General features: G+C 34.1%; 1 protein-coding gene across 2 annotated transcripts in view; it reads left to right on the plus strand.

Annotated features, from left to right (window-relative positions):
• Positions 1–18,775, plus strand: part of LOC148658177 (protocadherin Fat 3-like) — a 203,681-nt gene that overhangs the window by 9,835 nt on the left and 175,071 nt on the right. The window contains exons 2-3 of one of the 2 annotated variants that reach the window (XM_088639235.1): positions 11,003–11,117; positions 12,840–12,931. The exons of the other annotated variant lie outside the window; for it this stretch is intronic. The gene's annotated coding sequence lies outside the window, so the exon portion shown is untranslated. The remainder of the gene's footprint in view (positions 1–11,002; positions 11,118–12,839; positions 12,932–18,775) is intronic. 2 annotated transcript variants of the gene reach the window in all.

The raw sequence follows: 18,775 nt of genomic DNA on the forward strand, positions 1-18,775 counted from the left end.
AGGAAGAAATTTGCATTTAGCCAAAAAAGCTGTTTTCCTTCTGTCGCTGTACTTTACTTTCTCCTCTTAGTTTCTCTCTTACTCGCTTTGAGTTTTCCAATGTGCTATTATTTCCACTACAAAAATTTTTTGTTGTTTTTTTGGCTTGCAAGAAGAAACAACAGAAGAACAACAGAGAATCAAACAGAATATAATAATCAGCTTGTAGGAAATTACATCAGAAGAGTATAGGACTTACTGCTTCTTTAATGTTGCAATTGTTCTGTAAAGGAGGAGAGATTCTATATCCCACATTTTGTAAGTTTGGATTTATTTGTTATTTCTTCCTGACAGCATATTTGGTGATCTTCAGCTGGTTCTTAAGAATCCTGCAGGGCAAAATATGTTTAAGATGGATATTGAAAAATACAACTAATATTCACAGGAAGTTTTAGCAGGTGTCTTAGTGAAAATGGATATGATGAATGATGCTAGGAAACAGGAAAAAATCAGCAGAGTCTAGTTTTTGACTTCTTTGTGAGAATACTGTCACAAAAATTACATTTAGTTTGTCTTGTATATGGTTTCCATTAAGTAGTCAGTCCTGTGAATAATGCTGGGTTATATTCAAGCTTTAAGAGGTAAAAAAGAGTCCTGTGACTATGAATCCACAGGGTACTCAGGCAATATGAAGGCTTCTGACAATCAGAACTAGCCATCAGTACAGAGGTTAAATTACTCTACAGTTCAAATGTTCACATCCCAATGAAATGTGTTTTAGTGCTGTGCATTACAGAACTCTTGAGATACCCATTATTCACCTTCACCTTAAGGTATCTGCTTCTCCTCTATTATCTGATCTTGAGAGTGCATTCTGTGGGAAATGAGCGAGAATAGAGCTCAACCAGCCCTTTGAGTGAAATCAACCAGTTCTTTGGTATGTGGTACAGTATACCTTGGATTAACAATGCTTTGGCATTCTTTTACACTTTTAACCCTTCTTAAAAAAGCTGAAAGAAATTAAAAAACAGCAGTTTTTGAGGAAGACATCTACACTGCTTTGAAATAGCCAAGATGCATTTTTTAGAATTATTAAACCAGTGTACTGTAATTATTATAGGTTCCTACGATCAATAACCTGCCTTTGCCCTTTCCAGTCCTTTGATGAAAACACTGAGCATTTGCACACTGTGAATTTTCTCTGTTTAATCCACAATTTACAAAATAACATTTGATTTAGATAAACAAATTGTCTGCTTTTCAACATGCATTATTTATTGCATTTTGCTCTCATTTGCTTGAGATTTGCTTGTTGTCCTAATTGGAACATGCCAGATTTTCATCCTCTTGCTGTGCATTTTTAGTATACACTGAATAAAACTTTGCATCAAGCCATAACTACACAGTAAGAAGGTTAACAAATTCAGATCAAGTTATGTTATTTTATATTACAAATATTTGTAATAATTTAAGGTTTTGTCAAATCTTGTTTAGGACTCTATTGCTACTTAGCGCAGGTTTTGCCTTTAAATTTTGAGGTACAAGGAAAGTATATTCAGGGGCATGTTTGGTAAAGATGCTGGTTTAACTGTTTTATCAGCAGACCCATGAGCAGCTCTTTAAAAGATTTTAATGCACAATATGCAGGAATCTGAAACTGTGATTAAAGGATCTTTTTGTGTACTCTGAGTGATCTTTTTACCATTGAATTAATACTCAAAATTAATGACCAGAGGCTATTTAAGGCATTTTTTTAACTGGATGATGACATCATAGTTTTACTATAGCTTATTTTTACTCTTAACAGTCACCAGGATACACTCATTACAGTACATGCAATTTAAAATAATATGGTTCTTACAGTATATATATATAAACTTATAATCAGAAACATGGATAGTCTGTCAGTTACAAGAATTTCTGTCTTGTTTGCCTGTAGGTTTTAACTTTCTCAGTACTCAGTGGGAACTTGCAGTCAATCATTGGATTTGAAATTTCTGGCTAATGGCTGGTCGAAGCTTTGATTTGATCTGCTCCTTTTTTACAGTTCAGCTATTCAAACAGTAGATGAAATAGTAGAGTAATGCCTTGTTTATTCTAGGGTCTCTGAACTAAACCTGTTTAGGTCTGACTGTTAGCAAAGGTTTGCATCATTTTTATAGCCAGGTTTACACCAAAGGAGCTGTACACTTCAGGCTTCAGAATGTACTACCAGCATATAGACTACACTTTTAATTAAATTATGAGTTAAGTCACATCATAATTACCAAACTGAAATATGTTTTCATCTGCCAAAACACCAATGCAGAAAAATGGAAACCCACTCCTGTTGCTACAGAAACAAAAAAAAAAACATTTTATTCCACTCGTAAAGGGGAACAGCAGGCGCAATTTCTCAGACCGGTTATTAAATCTTGGTAACAAAATACATTCATTGACGTTCGAGAGAAAACAAAATTACAGACTTCAAATAAATTACAATATTTTGAAGTTTGTGAAAGTACTGTTAAGTCGCCATTTGTTGATGCAACTCGCTTTCATGTTCCAATGCATTGCCATACAATGTGGCCCTTCCTCCTCACTAGTCACTAGGCTCCGTAATCAGTAATGTATTAGGATGTACGAGTGTATAAATACAGGTTGTGCAGCTCACATTTCACCACAGAAATGTTCCAACATGATCTGCGTGTTAACAAGCAAATAGTATTTGTCGGCAAAACCGTCTCGAAATTGAAAGCTATGTTTCTATTGGATTAGAAGTGATGTATTCACAAACCTGCTTCTTTACATTCTCATGTAAAGGGACGCATCACGTCACCAGACACTTTGTTGCCTCTTTTTGAGTCGCAGAACATGGCTTTGCCACATACCTGAAGATTTTGTCTATTTTGCGATTTAAATTGGAGGTGTTACAAATTACTGTGTACATTTTACTGTTGTTGCAGTTTGAAAAGCACTCACCAATGCTGATGTTTTCTAACCCCAAAATATGAAAATAGCATTGCAGTTCGCCTCTAACTGCAAAGACAAATAACCCAACTGCATGTTAACCTGTGAAAGTGAAAGTTTCTCAACACAAAAAAGAGAACTTAATGCAGAAAATGTAAAGGCTGCTAGCATCAACTTCATCAGCATCAGAAAGTAACCTGCAGAGGATGGATGCGACACCAGTTAAACAAAAAATGATTCAGCATTACAACATGAACACTGTTTTGGTGAATTTGCTGTAAAATCCAGTGTTTGGATCTGTTTTTATTTACACAGCTCCTATATGAAAAAGGAGATGCAGCTGTATTAATTTTGTACTTTTTGCATACATACTGTATATCACAGTAAATTTTATGGTTGCCCACAACCTGACATTAGATACGTTTTTTGTATTGATATTTTTTGTTAATCTTAATTCTGTTGTATTATGTTGGCTAAATAAATTATATTATTTAAGTAGCTTTTGATAAATGCATCTGCCAAACAGTAATAATATTCAGCAAACTCCTTTTGGCGTCTGGTCACAGTTTTCAATTAAAACAAAAATGCAAAGTATTACACATGAACACCAACATTGTATTGTCACTTTAAATACCACATTGGGTAAAATGCAGGCAGGCTTCAGATACCTACATTTTAACTTTGAAATCTACTTCACTCTTGTTTGTGGTGTGAGGGAAGCAAAAAAAGAACAGTGGTCACTACATCACCATTTCATTTAGCTGAACAGTATTGTGTTTTGTGAAGAATTGAAGACGGTTTTGTCATAAATAAACACTGTTTGTGAAGTTGTTTGAGAAAAGTATAATTGAATCTGTAAAGCTGAGTAAACAGCTTTGGGGGGACCAATATTTGTCATATTCCTTACCAGTGATGCAGTTACATTATTTATACTTGCTGCCTCCTGTATACACAGAGGATTGCATTTTTTGCTGTTCTTTCAGAAGCTTGATGCTGCATTGCAACATTTCACCTCTTTATACGTTACACTTAATATCACCTACACAATAATTACAATTGTTGCATTAATATAGAGAGAATAGAGAGAATTTTGGTTTTAAACAATCTAAGGAAAATTAAGAAATTAACTTAATTCTCATGAAACTATGTCCCTAATTTGTTCTTTTTGGATGTTTAAAAAAGTAAAAACAAAAAAACATTTTGTTCTCATCTAAAATGCATCATTAACATTTCTTGGACGACTGCAGCATTCAGCCAACTTTGAGTACTAGGACTGGCAAAGAGAAACGTCTTCTTGAATTTAAACTGTCAAGTAATTGTATTCAATATCCCAAAGAACAGCACATTAAATTGAAGGAGCACAACTCTTAAAAAGTTTGATAATTTTTAAATAACAGACATTACAAAGTCTGTTAGTCTTGAACTCAGTTTCTAGAGAATGTAGTGTCTTCTGGTGTTTGTTCCATCATGAGTAATCGATTAACAATTGACCTAATTATTGATTTAGAAGTGATTATGCTAGATAATGCTGATTTGATTGTTGTATACAGTGTCACTTCATTAAAGTTATAGTTACCTATAAACAGAGACGTGCAGAGACCTTTTGGTGGGCAGTGGCTCAATAGAGGAGAAGGGGCACTTTCTGGGGTAGGATTTGTTACATTAGAGTATCCTGGACCCAAATGAGTGCCCACTTGTATTTCTTTGTTCTCTAATGTGCATTATAATATTCACATCCTTTTAAAAAAATTGTTATCCATAATTGCTGATTATGTTTGATTAACAGACAAGATATTACACCCACTGTACTGAGCATATACTTTATTTTCCTGATATAACACATTTTAACAAGAGGACAGAGCAAGTAAAAGAATTACAATCTAATTACATGCAATACCAAATGCAATCTCTTTCCATCTTAAAAGCAAGAGTTCACATGATAGAACATCAAATCAAAGATTTTTTTTCCCCAAAAAGTGTCTATTGCATGACAAATATTCAGGATGCCGCTAGAAATTATCATCTGGTACCAGTTTTTTTATGTATATCACCATTCTCTCTTGTGCATTAGACTTTCAGCAAGGAAAAGTAATTTTTTATGTTACAGAACCTTGCATTTCTACTCATATAGCCTGTAGATTTTTTGTAAATAGACTACAGGCAGTTTTGATATTCATCAAAATTTAAGTTGTACAACATTTTCTGATGTAATCATTCTTGTGAGGCAAGACTCTTCTGTTTTTGAGGCGTATGTAGAATGTAGCCTAAGGAACTGTTTTTTTGATGACCATTTACCTGTTCGTCTGCTGCTACAGTAGTTGTAACCCAGTTATGAGGGGGATGTACGCCTTTAGCTGCCTCCCTCAATTTTTTCTTTTTTTCTTCTTTTTCTTTCTGAAGGCATGCTCTGCTGTTTCTGTTTTTCTCCGCTTTTTCCAAGGAACAGGTGGAGGGCACTTGTGCTCGAATGAGATCAATCAGCTCCAATGTTTTTTTTCCCCAAATGGGAGATCCATACTAATTTCAGAAGCAGAATCGTCAAGCGGTGAAAAAAAAGGAAGTTGGTTGGACTTTTTTTCGACAAGCGTGAGGGCAAAGGGGCAGGGGTTTGCCACCTTGCTCTGCGCGTCCCTGCCTATAAAACACCTTGGATCCTGTTAAGAAATATTATACCAACTATGTACAATAACTGAGAGCTTGAGTGGAATAGAAACCGAAGGACAACTGGCCCTAGGAATTGAGTCCGAGACTCCTGTTCTTCATTAACTGGTTGTTAGTGAAGTGTTCAAAGTGAACTAGACAAAATGCATGAAAAAGTCTACTGGCAACTGTCGTGGTTAGAAAAGGAGAGAATGCCATGCCCTTTTAGAACTTGGGATGCCGAGTTTAGAACTTGGGATGCTGAGTTTCAAGTGATGCCAGCATTTCTGCCAGTAGGGAGTTCTGGCTTTGATATGGGCATGAGAGACTGCACAGTGTCTGTATTCATAGAGCGTAAATCCATGCAGTGTTCCCTAGGTGAATGACTGATACCTTGGTAACTGAACAAATGTGTCTCAAAACTCAGCTCATTGGGCCATTATCTCCCAGGTGGCCAGAGACATCAGCAGGGTCCATAAAGAGTTTATAGGCAGCCGTATTTTGATAGATCTTGAGCTGTTTGAGCCTTTAAATGATGGCCCCATTCCTGTATGGCAATCTAAAGAAAAACATATTTTACCTCACTTGTTCAATATCTCGACACTATAGTACTTGAAGTTTGTCGGAAGAAGTTTGTTAGAAGAAGTGTTTTTTACATGGTCGGTTGGTTCTTGTTCCTCTCATAGAATTTCCCGAATGTTAATGTTTTACAGAAAATTATTATTGAAAGAAACGAATAATTATTGCTTAACTAATGGGTTTTGAATGAATTAAACACTATTGTACCTTCTAAATTTGACTGACAACTCTATTATAAAAGAACAGGTTGTGTGGATGAATCACTGATTTTAATTAGTTTGCTTTGCTGATTCAGAATTTTTGTATTGATATTAGCTCTATAGAACAGAATAGGTCAAGACATTGATGAAGAGGAATTTTTAATGCATGAGCAGTTGTGTTGATGTAGTTTTGTGTGCAGCACAAAGTTTTTTGTCATACAAAAATAAATGCATATACAAGTACAGTAGTCTACATATACTATACATTGTCAAAAGCAGAAAACTCTGAGTCTTCAGCTTGAACATTTGTAGAAAATAACCACAGTTTCACCATCTGGAAATACACTTCCTCTGCTTTTTATTGCATTTTTTTCTATTTTTGTGAAATCAGTTCTTTTGCATGTGGCATCCTTAGCAGTTTGCCTTATGTGTTCATACAATTCATGTGTATGTTTACAGAAAGAAGAATTTACAAATTTTCTATGACTGATTGATGATGTTTAATGTGATTTTTTCAGGTTTTTGTCAAGTTTTATGACTGATTTAAGGTAACAGATTGTACCTCTGGGATTGCAAAATTCCTTTGTTAAAGACATTGTTCTCTTCCAGAACATACATGGAAGGCTATAGTATGAACATGTTTAACATGGAGATTTTTTCTTCGCCTTTTTTCTTCTTCTCTTTTTTTTCTGTTTTTTCAAAACATCTGAAGCACTGTTATGAACAATCTAACTATTAGGAATAAATACCACTGCAAGTGTTTGATAAACTATAGGGGTTTGTGGTTTCAAATAATCCCTCGATTCTGTTATGTATGAAAATAAAATTGCAACTAAGACAAGCAAGAACTCTTTTTAGTGGTCTTAAAAAGCTCTGTATTATACCAAGAGTCGACGAGCCCCTGTGTTTTTTCCATACAGTACTAAGGATAGTGTAGCGTCCTTTAAAGAAAAATAAATAGCATAAATAGTTTTAGAACCTGAAGTAAAACACCAAATGGAAAGCAATTTTAATTTACTCCTTTAATTTACTACTCAATGGCAGTTAAATTATATAATTAGCCTTTCATAGCCTGCAAGATAGACATTGAAAGTCTGGGTTTAAAGAGCACCTTGAACATTCTGGACAAAAATGGGATTTTAAAGCAGTTGGCTTTCGGGAACCAGCAAAAGTTAGGTGTACTGTTTCTTTAAAAATGGCACAAAATGCAAGTCTACAGCAGCTGATATAATACCTCTAAGTTACAGAAGCATGTTTAACATGGAGATTTTTTCTTCGCCTTTTTTCTTCTTCTCTTTTTTTTCTGTTTTTTCAAAGATAATCCATAGTTTTTTTTTGTACTTAGCACTGGTGATAGTCATGAATAAGGTACAGTATTCTATCTGATCATAATTAGAGGACAGTATATAAATGAGATAATTAAGAGATATTAAATATTGTTAGAAAAATTGTTCAAAACAACTTCTGGCAGCAATTATTTTCCTTTCAGCACTCCTCAGATTTTCAATCCATTTAATACCATTTCCTGTAGGCAGGGGTTGTCAGTGTTTTCTGTTTGATAACGGTTAGCTTTGGCCTTTAACCTCTGGAGTCTGGCCTGGGATAGACTTTATTGCTTGAAACATTTGAATGTGCGCAAAACCGCAGAGAACCAGTTCTGCCTGAGGGTATGGGTCAGTTGTGTGCATCTGCTCTTTCATTTAGGCTGGATGCCTGGATTTGTACAGTTTGCAGTATGTTTGAAGATCTAACAGCCCATTAGAAGCCACATGGTTTGTCTCGTCCCATGTTATACATTATTTATATATTCATAAGCTTTTACAATCTTAAAATTGTTTGCCTTTTTATTTAATTTACTCATTTTCTGCTTTAAATGCTTTTACATGTACATAGGAAATATGGTACATTACTATTTAGTGGTTTAAAGAATCTCAGGTTTTGAAAGAAATGCTCGGAATAGACCACGTGTTCACTATAGATCATATGTAGTTATGATGGTGCTACAATGCATTTTCTGTCGTGGTTTAGTTTAAAATATGACAACTGGCCTGTCACAGCTGGTGACATCCATCAATCCTTTCATCAGGGTCTTTAACAGACAGCAGCTGATGCTTTTCTGGGGCTCATGGAGTAAGAAATTAAAGAATTAAGATTCTTTGTGGGTGGTGGTTGTTGGGCAGTGAACCTTTGAAGTAATGCGTGTTTGAATGTTTCTGTTTACCTTGATGTGTTCTGTACTATGACCAAAGTCAAAAGTTTCTGCATGCTTTCCAAGATTTCAGAGAACAAATTAAAACCATTTCAGAAAAACTGTATCATTTCTAACAAAATGTGGTTTAACAAAACCAAAAAAAAAAGTTCAGATCTGCAGCTAGAAGCTATTAAAATGCAGGCTCGCTTGTAATAAATAAATTACAATATGCAGCTCATTGGGCTTTGATCTTAATCAGCAGACACTTGTGTAGCTCTCTCATACAGTTACGTTGTGTGCAGTTATGAATACCAACTGCACATTTTTTCACATTTTTGGTGCAGTCAAGTTATGCTTATAAGATAAAGGCAGAAATATGACATACGTTTTAGAGATCAAAAGAGGCCAAAAAGTAAGCCAGATGTAATTAAATTCATATTGTTATCCTATGTCTTAATTTTCATTTTGTTTGGACTGCTTCCTTGTACTGAACAATGAAGTACTACACCTGATGCCTAAATGAGGTCCTAAGTCAATGGCTGTAGATCTGACACTGTATTTTTAATTATTTTGTTTTAAACTGACATTGAAATTGTTACTTTAGTAAAGAACTTTACTTTAAAGTACTTTATACTTTATTAAGAAAAGATATACCCAAAATGGTATGTAAAATGTTTTAAGACTTTACAGTAACAGAGATTTAGTGTATTGCAAAACTACTGTATGTACGTACATTCAGTGCAGGCAAGCTGTTGTCCATAGATTCATCCAGTGTGCACTTTAGTCAGCAGTGTTTGATGAGCAGGCATGTCTTTTATGTTTGTTATTGTCGAAAGATGTAAGTCAGTTTTTTGTTTTGTTTTTTGTTTACCCAAAACATTTTGTGTCTGACAGTCAGACTTTCCTTCACAACAGATACAGTACTCTAACCCATATAATCCTGATACAGAGGGGAATATTCAGCAGTATCAATGTATTGGTCAGTATTTCTCCTTTCAAACTGATTTGATTAAAAAACAATTGATACAGCATTCAGGGTTGCATAATGCTACACTTTTAAAAGAATACACTGGAATACATTTTTCAAAGCTCATTTGAATAATATCTTTAGGCTACACCTGGTTAATGTCAGTCATCCTTACTACAATAAAGTGGCGCTGCATTTGTTTATCTTAAGAAAATAGAGACAGCGGAGTGAATTGTTTGGATGCATTTGACTTAAGAGATCCTCTTACTCTCTGTCAAAAGCTCAGAATAAAACTATGAAAAAAAGTTGCATTGTTTTTCCTAAAATGTTAAGATTTAAATTTCAAGAATAACATATCGGTGTGATGTCCTTTGGAATACTATGTTGAAATGCTATGCTAATGTTTTTTCCTGTATTTGATTAATAGTGTGACGTTGCTATAGTGATATCTGGAAATACACTATAATATGTATATTCTATATATATATGTGTGTATATAAAAGTTAGACTAAACTTTTCTTCTTAATGTGTGCCACAGATGCACACATTTGTTTGAAGACGCAAGATCAGTTATTTAAATAATAATGTATGAGGGTATTTTTTTACTGCAGATACCCACATACATTCTACATGCAGATGTTTGGCTGATGGATTCCACTGATGCTTTGTCAGTTATTTACTGTTATTGCAGTTGGCAAAGGAATCAAAATGCCTTTCAGCTTCTTAGCTTTTTAGTAACCTGCCCATGTGGCCACTCCAGAACTGGTATTTGAAATGGTGCCAACATAACCCTACTTAAAACAAGAAACTTCATCACCTTTGCCTGTACAAGCAAGTACTTCAAGAACTGCAAGTATTGTATTTTAATAAGAAACTTAATAAAGGAAATGATCATGTTGACTATAGGTCTGGATTTTATGTATGGAAAGTCTAATTTTTGCTTGATGTACAGTAAATTGTTTTTTGAGTATTCATTTCAGATTTCCTTTACGTACTTAATACACTCATTGTTTATCAAATGTTTTATTGACAAATTTGAAAAAGCTCTGTAAAAAGCCACACATTAAAAAAAAAACAGTATATATTTGGTATACTGTATACTACATTTTATATGGTTTATAAAATAAATATGAAGCCGGAATCATATACTGTATACTGTATGTGAATGATCATAGAAGGCTGCTTTTATCAGAACAGATTGCTCATCAACGTTTTTGTCACATTTCTGCAATACGGATGTTTAAAACTTTAAAGAAAATCACAGTTACTTGTTAGAGTGGGTGGTTATTTCAGCAACTGCTGTATTATGATTGCTTTTCAGAAAACTACAGATAATTGGAGTTAGTGGTTTGTAGCTATTGTATTGTATTTTGTGATCTGAAACAACAATAGCTGGTTTACTTAATGGAAGGCCTGAGCTTGATAGGCTCTTGGAAATGACCACTCAGTTTGGATTCACTACCACACTGACATAATTGTTTCAAACCTCCTCAACAGGGAACAGGTGTATTTTGGAATCTTCTGGAGAGTTTCGACGTGGCTGCCAGACAGAAGCATATTTTAGATGTTGCTGTCTACTGGGAGGAGTGATGCTCATTATTTCCACTTGAAGGTACAGCACATATGCTTCTGTAACTTAGAGGTATTATATCAGCTGCTGTAGACTTGCATTTTGTGCCATTTTTAAAGAAACAGTACACCTAACTTTTGCTGGTTCCCGAAAGCCAACTGCTTTAAAATCCCATTTTTGTCCAGAATGTTCAAGGTGCTCTTTAAACCCAGACTTTCAATGTCTATCTTGCAGGCTATGAAAGGCTAATTATATAATTTAACTGCCATTGAGTAGTAAATTAAAGGAGTAAATTAAAATTGCTTTCCATTTGGTGTTTTACTTCAGGTTCTAAAACTATTTATGCTATTTATTTTTCTTTAAAGGACGCTACACTATCCTTAGTACTGTATGGAAAAAACACAGGGGCTCGTCGACTCTTGGTATAATACAGAGCTTTTTAAGACCACTAAAAAGAGTTCTTGCTTGTCTTAGTTGCAATTTTATTTTCATACATAACAGAATCGAGGGATTATTTGAAACCACAAACCCCTATAGTTTATCAAACACTTGCAGTGGTATTTATTCCTAATAGTAAGATTGTTCATAACAGTGCTTCAGATTTTTTGTGATTAAACCATTTCTTGAAAAATTACCATTCAGACAGAAAAGGTTGCAACCACCTGCTATAAAGCATCGCTCTTTATTTTATATTTGCACAAAATGCTGTATATGTTGTTTTATTTCTGTATGAATTCCTTCTTTTTCATTTCAGTGGTTTTAGTTATATCTACCAATTAATTAGAATTATGTAGCTTTTAAATGTCCCTTATGATTGTGAAAATTTCAAGTAGGTTTTATAGTTCACAGTGGTCCTTGAGTAAGCATTACAGGAATTTCTTATGTGCCCCCATAACAGACACTTCTGGCAGGTGTGTGTATGTTGGTCTGAGGGAAATTCAATCTTCTAAGCAATCTAATGAGAGGTGAAAAGCCAGAGGTAAAGAAGTACCAGTATTACTGCTCCACAGACTGATAAGCGCTTGGTATTTAGAGAACAAATTTCAGCCTTTCTCTGCTGTGCTTTGCAGTTTGATAGCAGCAGAAAAGTGGGCTCTTTCAAAATATTGGTGATACGGAGGTTGTTGGCTTATTTACTGCAGATGTGAAGATAAAGCGATTGGTTGCAATAGCCTTCTGGATTGTTTCCCAATAATGTCATATTCTTATGAGGTTAAACGTTTCTGCATACATCAGAAATGCAAAATGTAAAAACAATCCAAAATCAATAATAGTATGCTCTTTTATGTAACAAGAATATACACACATACTGTAGATTATATACCTGTTAAAGGTAGATCGATTTGACCTACTGTGTGCATACTGTTCTCAGCAACTACTCAGGTAATACTGTTTTTATATTGATACTGGATGTTACAGTTCAAAAGCTGATTATGTATGCTATAAACTGAAATTCTAAACAGATCAAATGCCCATCCGAAAAAAAAATTTCCCCAAATAAGCTTTTTTGCCATGTGTGTCCAAGCAGTTGTTGAAGCTGAAACAGAGGTTTAGATGCATGCTTAGTTTTCCCAGTCTTGTTGGAACAGGCCCTTTCTTGCTGTACATGTATCACTGTCTTCTAAACATTACACTGTCTGTGCACATTAACTTTTGGGGTACCTTCTTTTCTAGAGGGTTTCCAATGCATGAAGTTGCAATACACCCCACTTTTACGTTTCATGGCACGGTGCTGAGACTGCTTTAAATTCTTCTTTTCATTAGACAGGCTTTTACCATCTCAGACCGAAAGAAAATATATTGGATTCCTCTATCCATTTGACTTTCCTGAAGAGAAAAGGCTTCTTACCTTTCAGGTATTTTTTTTGCTAAATTTCTTCTTTTTCACTACATGGATTTTTTGTCTTTACTAAAATGCACGTGAACATTTATTTTTCTTTCAGTGTTTCGACTCAATAAAAATCTGCTACAAATACAAGAAAACAAGAAATGAGCCATCTCATTATTTGATGTAGCACTGTGTAGTTTAAGATATTTAAGAAGTATTGCTAAAATTATTTTTATATATATAGATGCAGACAAAATACATGTCATCCTGACTGGACTCATGTTTTGTTGCTCTACTTACAAGTCATTGTGTTTCCTGTAGTGGCTGTTTTTAAAATATAAGCCTACATTGTTTTTGTAATTTAACTTTATGATATTTTTTTTAGTTGTACACAATTTTATAAGTATATTATCCATTTGTACCTTAAGTAATACTTTTTATGTTTGTCGCCTGCTAGTTTCTTGTAATTCTTTGTATTTCTGTACTTGCCTCTTTGTGGTTAACCTTGTGTGAGGTACCTGAAACGTCGGGACATGAAAATTACTACATAAATAATGGATTTATTGGTAGCTATTTAGTTGATTCAATTTCTTTTTTCTTTGCCTTTTGTTGTCTAAAATATGTTCTTTTGAATTAACTGCATTACATCATGATATGTGAATAACAGATGCCTTTAGCAATGTTTTAAATTTCCTTCAGTCTTTACATAGTGGCGTCATTGCAGGGAATTACTTTGCTGACAGCTTCACAAGGAATGTCTGGAAAATAAAGCCATTTTTTTATGATCGTCCCTGAACCCTGGAAATACCAAAGGTCTGTGTTTGACAGACCGTTTTGCTCTCTTGCATCCATGAAACACTTTGTAATGATAAAGCATGTAATCTGGATTTTCCAGGAAGGATATGCAAAAGCAGAGTGTAGTTAGCCTCCTTTTTTATTTTGCATGAAAATTTGTTTCTATAAAAATAATAATCTAGTATTACTATATAGTAATCCGATAATATAATCAGCACTGCAGGACCTTATTGTCTTGCCAAGCCTTGCACAGAACATAAATTAGATTGAGTTGCACCAGGATGGAGGGGTGGCTGTGGCATTTCTTCTCAAATACAGAGGCAGATATAGCCTTGCCTGCAATTTGTCACTTTTCATTTGACAGGGATGGATATTACAAAGACCAAGCTGACCCTTGTCTGTCATTCAAAGAGGGTCAATGAGATCCTGTGGCTGATGTGTACGTCTTCTAACTTAGAATAATGGTATTACACCATTCTCAGTATGCAGAGCAGTTTAACACTGGCTGTCAGTGACAGTAAAGAATTGATTATATTTTGCCCTTTTAATCTCTTCAAAACCTTCTTTAATTTAAGAATATTATGATCTTGTACAGGGCATGACAGATTGAAATAGAAGAGAAGGGAACATCATGTGTTACTTCAAGTCAGTCTTATTTTGGTTTGTGATTATCATAAAACAAAGAACTTTGGCTTTTTCACAACTATAGTATACGTTTATGAGTATAGTATGTTAGTATGTTTAGTTTTGTTTAGTATGAGTTTCTATATTATTGATTTCAATGGAACTTTTTCTAAAAGGCCTGTTAATAAGGAAATTTAGAACTACTAAAACAATCTATAGTGCTGTTGTGAGTGGTCCAGTTGATTTTTTTGTTGTCACAAAGGCTACTTCTTATTGACTTTATAGACTTTATGACACTGTATACCAAAAGACTGAAGTAATAGACAATAGCCATTTAAAGAGTATCTTCTCTATTGGTAATGCATTTGTGGAATCATGTTTTTCTCATACTCCAGTTTTCTTCCACAGTCCGAAGACATACTGTCTAGATGAATTGATATCTCCAACTTATCCTGGTTTCTTTGTGCACTGAGATTGACTAGTGTTACGACCAGACTTTATTCTGCTTTATGCCCATTATTTGCAGGGGTAGACTCTGGCGTACAGTGGCCCTGTCTTTGTCGACATGGTTGTGAAAAATGGAAGGATTGGTGGATATTGTTCCATTTCTTTGTGGCATTATCATTGCTTAAAAAATTGTGGCCTCTCACTTAATTATGTTTAAAATGATGGAATATTAGTAATAATGTATTTGCCTGCAAAGGACCTAGGTGACTGTAAACTTTGTACATTATTTTTTTAATGAAAATGTTTTGAAGCTTTTTTATTTTATTATTTTCTGATGTCATCAAATATATTTTTTCTTTTTTTTTATCTTTAAAAGACAAAAAAAGATTCTGAAAAAAACTCTCAACAGTACACAGAGTTAGTGAAAGACCAGTGGGGAATAATTGTATATTGGTGGTACCAGTAAGTTTGAAATGCTTTGTCTATGCTTCTACAGCATGGCGTGGTGCTAGCATGCTAATTAGTTATCATGATAAATATACTGAGCAGAAACAACAACACGTTCACTCCAAAGGCATTGAGTGTGAAATGAAATAACATGAAACTGTAGATTAAATAAAATCATTCATCTTAGCCAATTTTATTTACTTGCTTCTCAGAATTAGTAATGAAACTTTTCTTCACAAAATGCATTGGTTGCATTTGACTGTGAAGAATGCTTAATAGGACAAACTATTTTACACCGGTGCAAATGATGCAGCTTTTAGTAACTCTGACCTTAAGAAATACAATTTTACAGGTTTTTACTCTTTCTATTCAATGTTATCCTTATGTACAAATTTGGTTCTACGGCAATAATTAACCATCACTGTTATTTAGTCATGTTGTTGGTTATGTGAGCTAACAGTTCCTTTTGATTAAACAGTACTTGTACAAAAAAAAAATCCCTTGATGAACAAATTATGTTAATTGAGAGGAATGCATAGCTTGTGTCCAGCTACACTTGATTGGTGTAAATGTGATGGATTAGCTGCTACGTTTTCAGATTGACTCCTAATGATACACTGTGGCATACCTTGAGGTGTTCTGATGGAGTTTTGAAGATTTTGATAAATATGAAGAAATGCAATCATTATTAAAGATTGCTGAATGACCACCTCTCACCCAATATAAACTATTAATAGTGGTCAGGTTGTTGTAACAGTAGAATAATGAGTGGAGGCTATGAGTAAATTGTTGATACTCATAACATGTATTGCAAGTACTGACTGTATCTAAGATGTCTAAAACCTTTGCACATCTGTGTAAATAGATCTGTATTTTTTTGTAGCTGCTGCACTATATTTATTTTTAGGACTAGAAAATGTATTTCACTCCTCTGTACTGAATCTCTGAAAAGATGTCTTGGGAGTTAGGGATATCAATTTTTAATGAGGAAAAAGAAAAACTGTAAAGTATTCTGAGCCCTGAGAGAATCACAGATTAAAGGTTCCATCATCTTGAAAACAAATGAGATCTCTGACCCTACAGCGCCAAATAAATTGATACATTTTTAATTGCTGGATTTTGTTAATAACCGGATTTATCAGCATCTTTTGGAGGTCATCCATTTCCTTATACTGTGTTTACTGCTAGTTTTTCCTTTAAGATAAGTTTTCTTTACTTTTCAATTGATTAGTAAAGGATAGGAAAATAAGAATTTGGTATGTGCAAGTTTAATGGTGCTCATAAAATACTGGTTGGAGGCACTATATTTGAGATTAATAAAATAATCAATCCTACTTTATGGCAGCCAGCAGACCAAATTTATGGTTTATGAAACATTGATGTCTTTGACCTAGAAATTATTGTAGTAGTAGTATTGCCGATGTATTGGAGTGGGGGGTATATTTATCTAAAATAAAAAGAACCTAATGGGCATTTTCTACCAATTTTATTTTCTGAAAATGGTCATAGAAGTTATTAAATTCTTTGAAATTATGTATTTAAAAAACTGCAATAAATTGCTTGCATTTCTAGACGTAGGAATAATTTTACAATTGTTTTGTTTATTTACATTTTATGCTTTAATCATTTCCTTTATCAAAGTAAAGCAGAAATAACTATATTTATGTTGACAGGTACATACTGTAGTTATATGATTGTGGTGAGTTGAAACTTTTTTTGACTAAAGCAAATTGATTACTACAGTTGCCATGCATTGTCTTACTGATTGGTGGCTGGCTCGTCTTAACTGATAACACATGAAAATTTGAGAAATGTATCTCTGCATTAGTTGATCAATAAGACTATTAAACTGCTTGGGGGAGAGAAAGCAGCATACTGTATACTGTAGAATTAATTCAAATGGACCCTTTTATCAGCTGTGCTCATTGAAGTCAACGGTTAGTCTGAACTCTGAACAACTGCCAGGTCATTTTGAGCAGCAAAAGGATTGTTGAATTAGTTCGGCTGTCAAGCTTTGTTTATTTTGTTTTTGCCTCACTGTCTGCATAAAATACATTTTCATACTGAGTTTTCTATCATGCTAGTATCTTGCTGCTGGCTTTACCATCTCTCTCATTCACAGCTCCTTGAGCAAACTGTACTACATTTGTATCCCTGATTCATTCTAATGAAATCATATCCTCGTGGTAATTAATAAACATCCCATGAGTTAAATAATTAGTTAATGAAGCTGTACTGTAACATTCACTGTTTTGAGTAGTGCATAGTGTGGAAGACTAATTCTATTTTTTGAAGACTTTCATCACTGTTTTTTCCTATAGGTACTGACCTTAAACCACTTCAATTGACCAGCTCTGGTTACGTGAACCATGTGGTTGGAGTGTGAAGTTAAATTAGCATTTGAATTCCCCAAGGACCCTTAAAATGCAGTTGCTATTGACAGCCTACTGCTTTACATTGGTGGTCATTAAAGCAATCTAGACTGTTACATTATTAACCTAAAATGACCTAGAAAAAAGATATTTGCTTATTTATATTGAGAATTTGTCAATGACCTTTTCTAACAGTCTCTAGCAAAGAAGGTTTACTGTAGTAATGTACAGTTTGACAGTTTCATTTAAATATTTATTGAATTCATCACATTATAGACACTTTAAATATCTGCATTGTTTTCTTTATTTGTATGATACATTCTCATTTAGCATTGTACACTAGAGCATTTTATAAAAATATCAATTTTAATAATTATTAATTCAGGTGGTGACAAATTATACCGTATTATCAAATATATCTACATTGTTATTGCCTTTCAGTTTCAGTTACACCCCTGATTAAATGGGGACAAAAACTGCCATCAATATATCAGAATGAGCTATATATTGAATAATGGCTTATATAAAATTTCTTATGATGTAATGCTACAAACACAATGTGTTTGCGCAGATTAAAGTTGCGCAGATTAAAGTTATATATAATTAATTTCCAGAAAAAAAACATGGTCACATTTATTAACATTTTAAGATCCTTTAAATACAATTCAGCAGATCTACTGTAAGATTCTGCTCTTTGTCAGTACAGCGGAAGCCTCTGGCACTATATAAGAGACCTCTGAAGATGGGTATGAAAGGAGGTAACGCACAGAAAACGTTAAATAATAACAAGCATCATCATGATGATACTGACCACCATTCTAAGAAGAGGATGTAAATGCCTACTGTCAACACAGGCTGTGAAATACTTTGAGTTTGTGGTGTAACACTTGGCGATCTCAGCACAATCTAATTAAGTAATTTGAGGTAATTTGATTTTGCCAAACTGCATCTGAATGACAGTTGAAACCATATCTTATGGTCACATGAAAATGGATTAAATGAAAAATACGTTTTTTTGGACGTGCAAATTAGCATTATGTTTGTTTTTAAAAAGGTGAAGCTCATGTGAGAAAGCCCTCCTGTCCATTGTTGAAATTGTGTGTGTGTGTGTGGGGGGGGGGTTGATAAGAAAAGGGAAATGGTGAACTCCAACATGTATCAGGAAGTTTTGATCAGACACATGATTT

Source organism: Lepisosteus platostomus, chromosome 7, assembly GCF_059453375.1.
Source record: "Lepisosteus platostomus isolate fLepPlt1 chromosome 7, fLepPlt1.hap1, whole genome shotgun sequence".
Taxonomy (NCBI): Eukaryota; Metazoa; Chordata; class Actinopteri; order Semionotiformes; family Lepisosteidae; genus Lepisosteus; species Lepisosteus platostomus.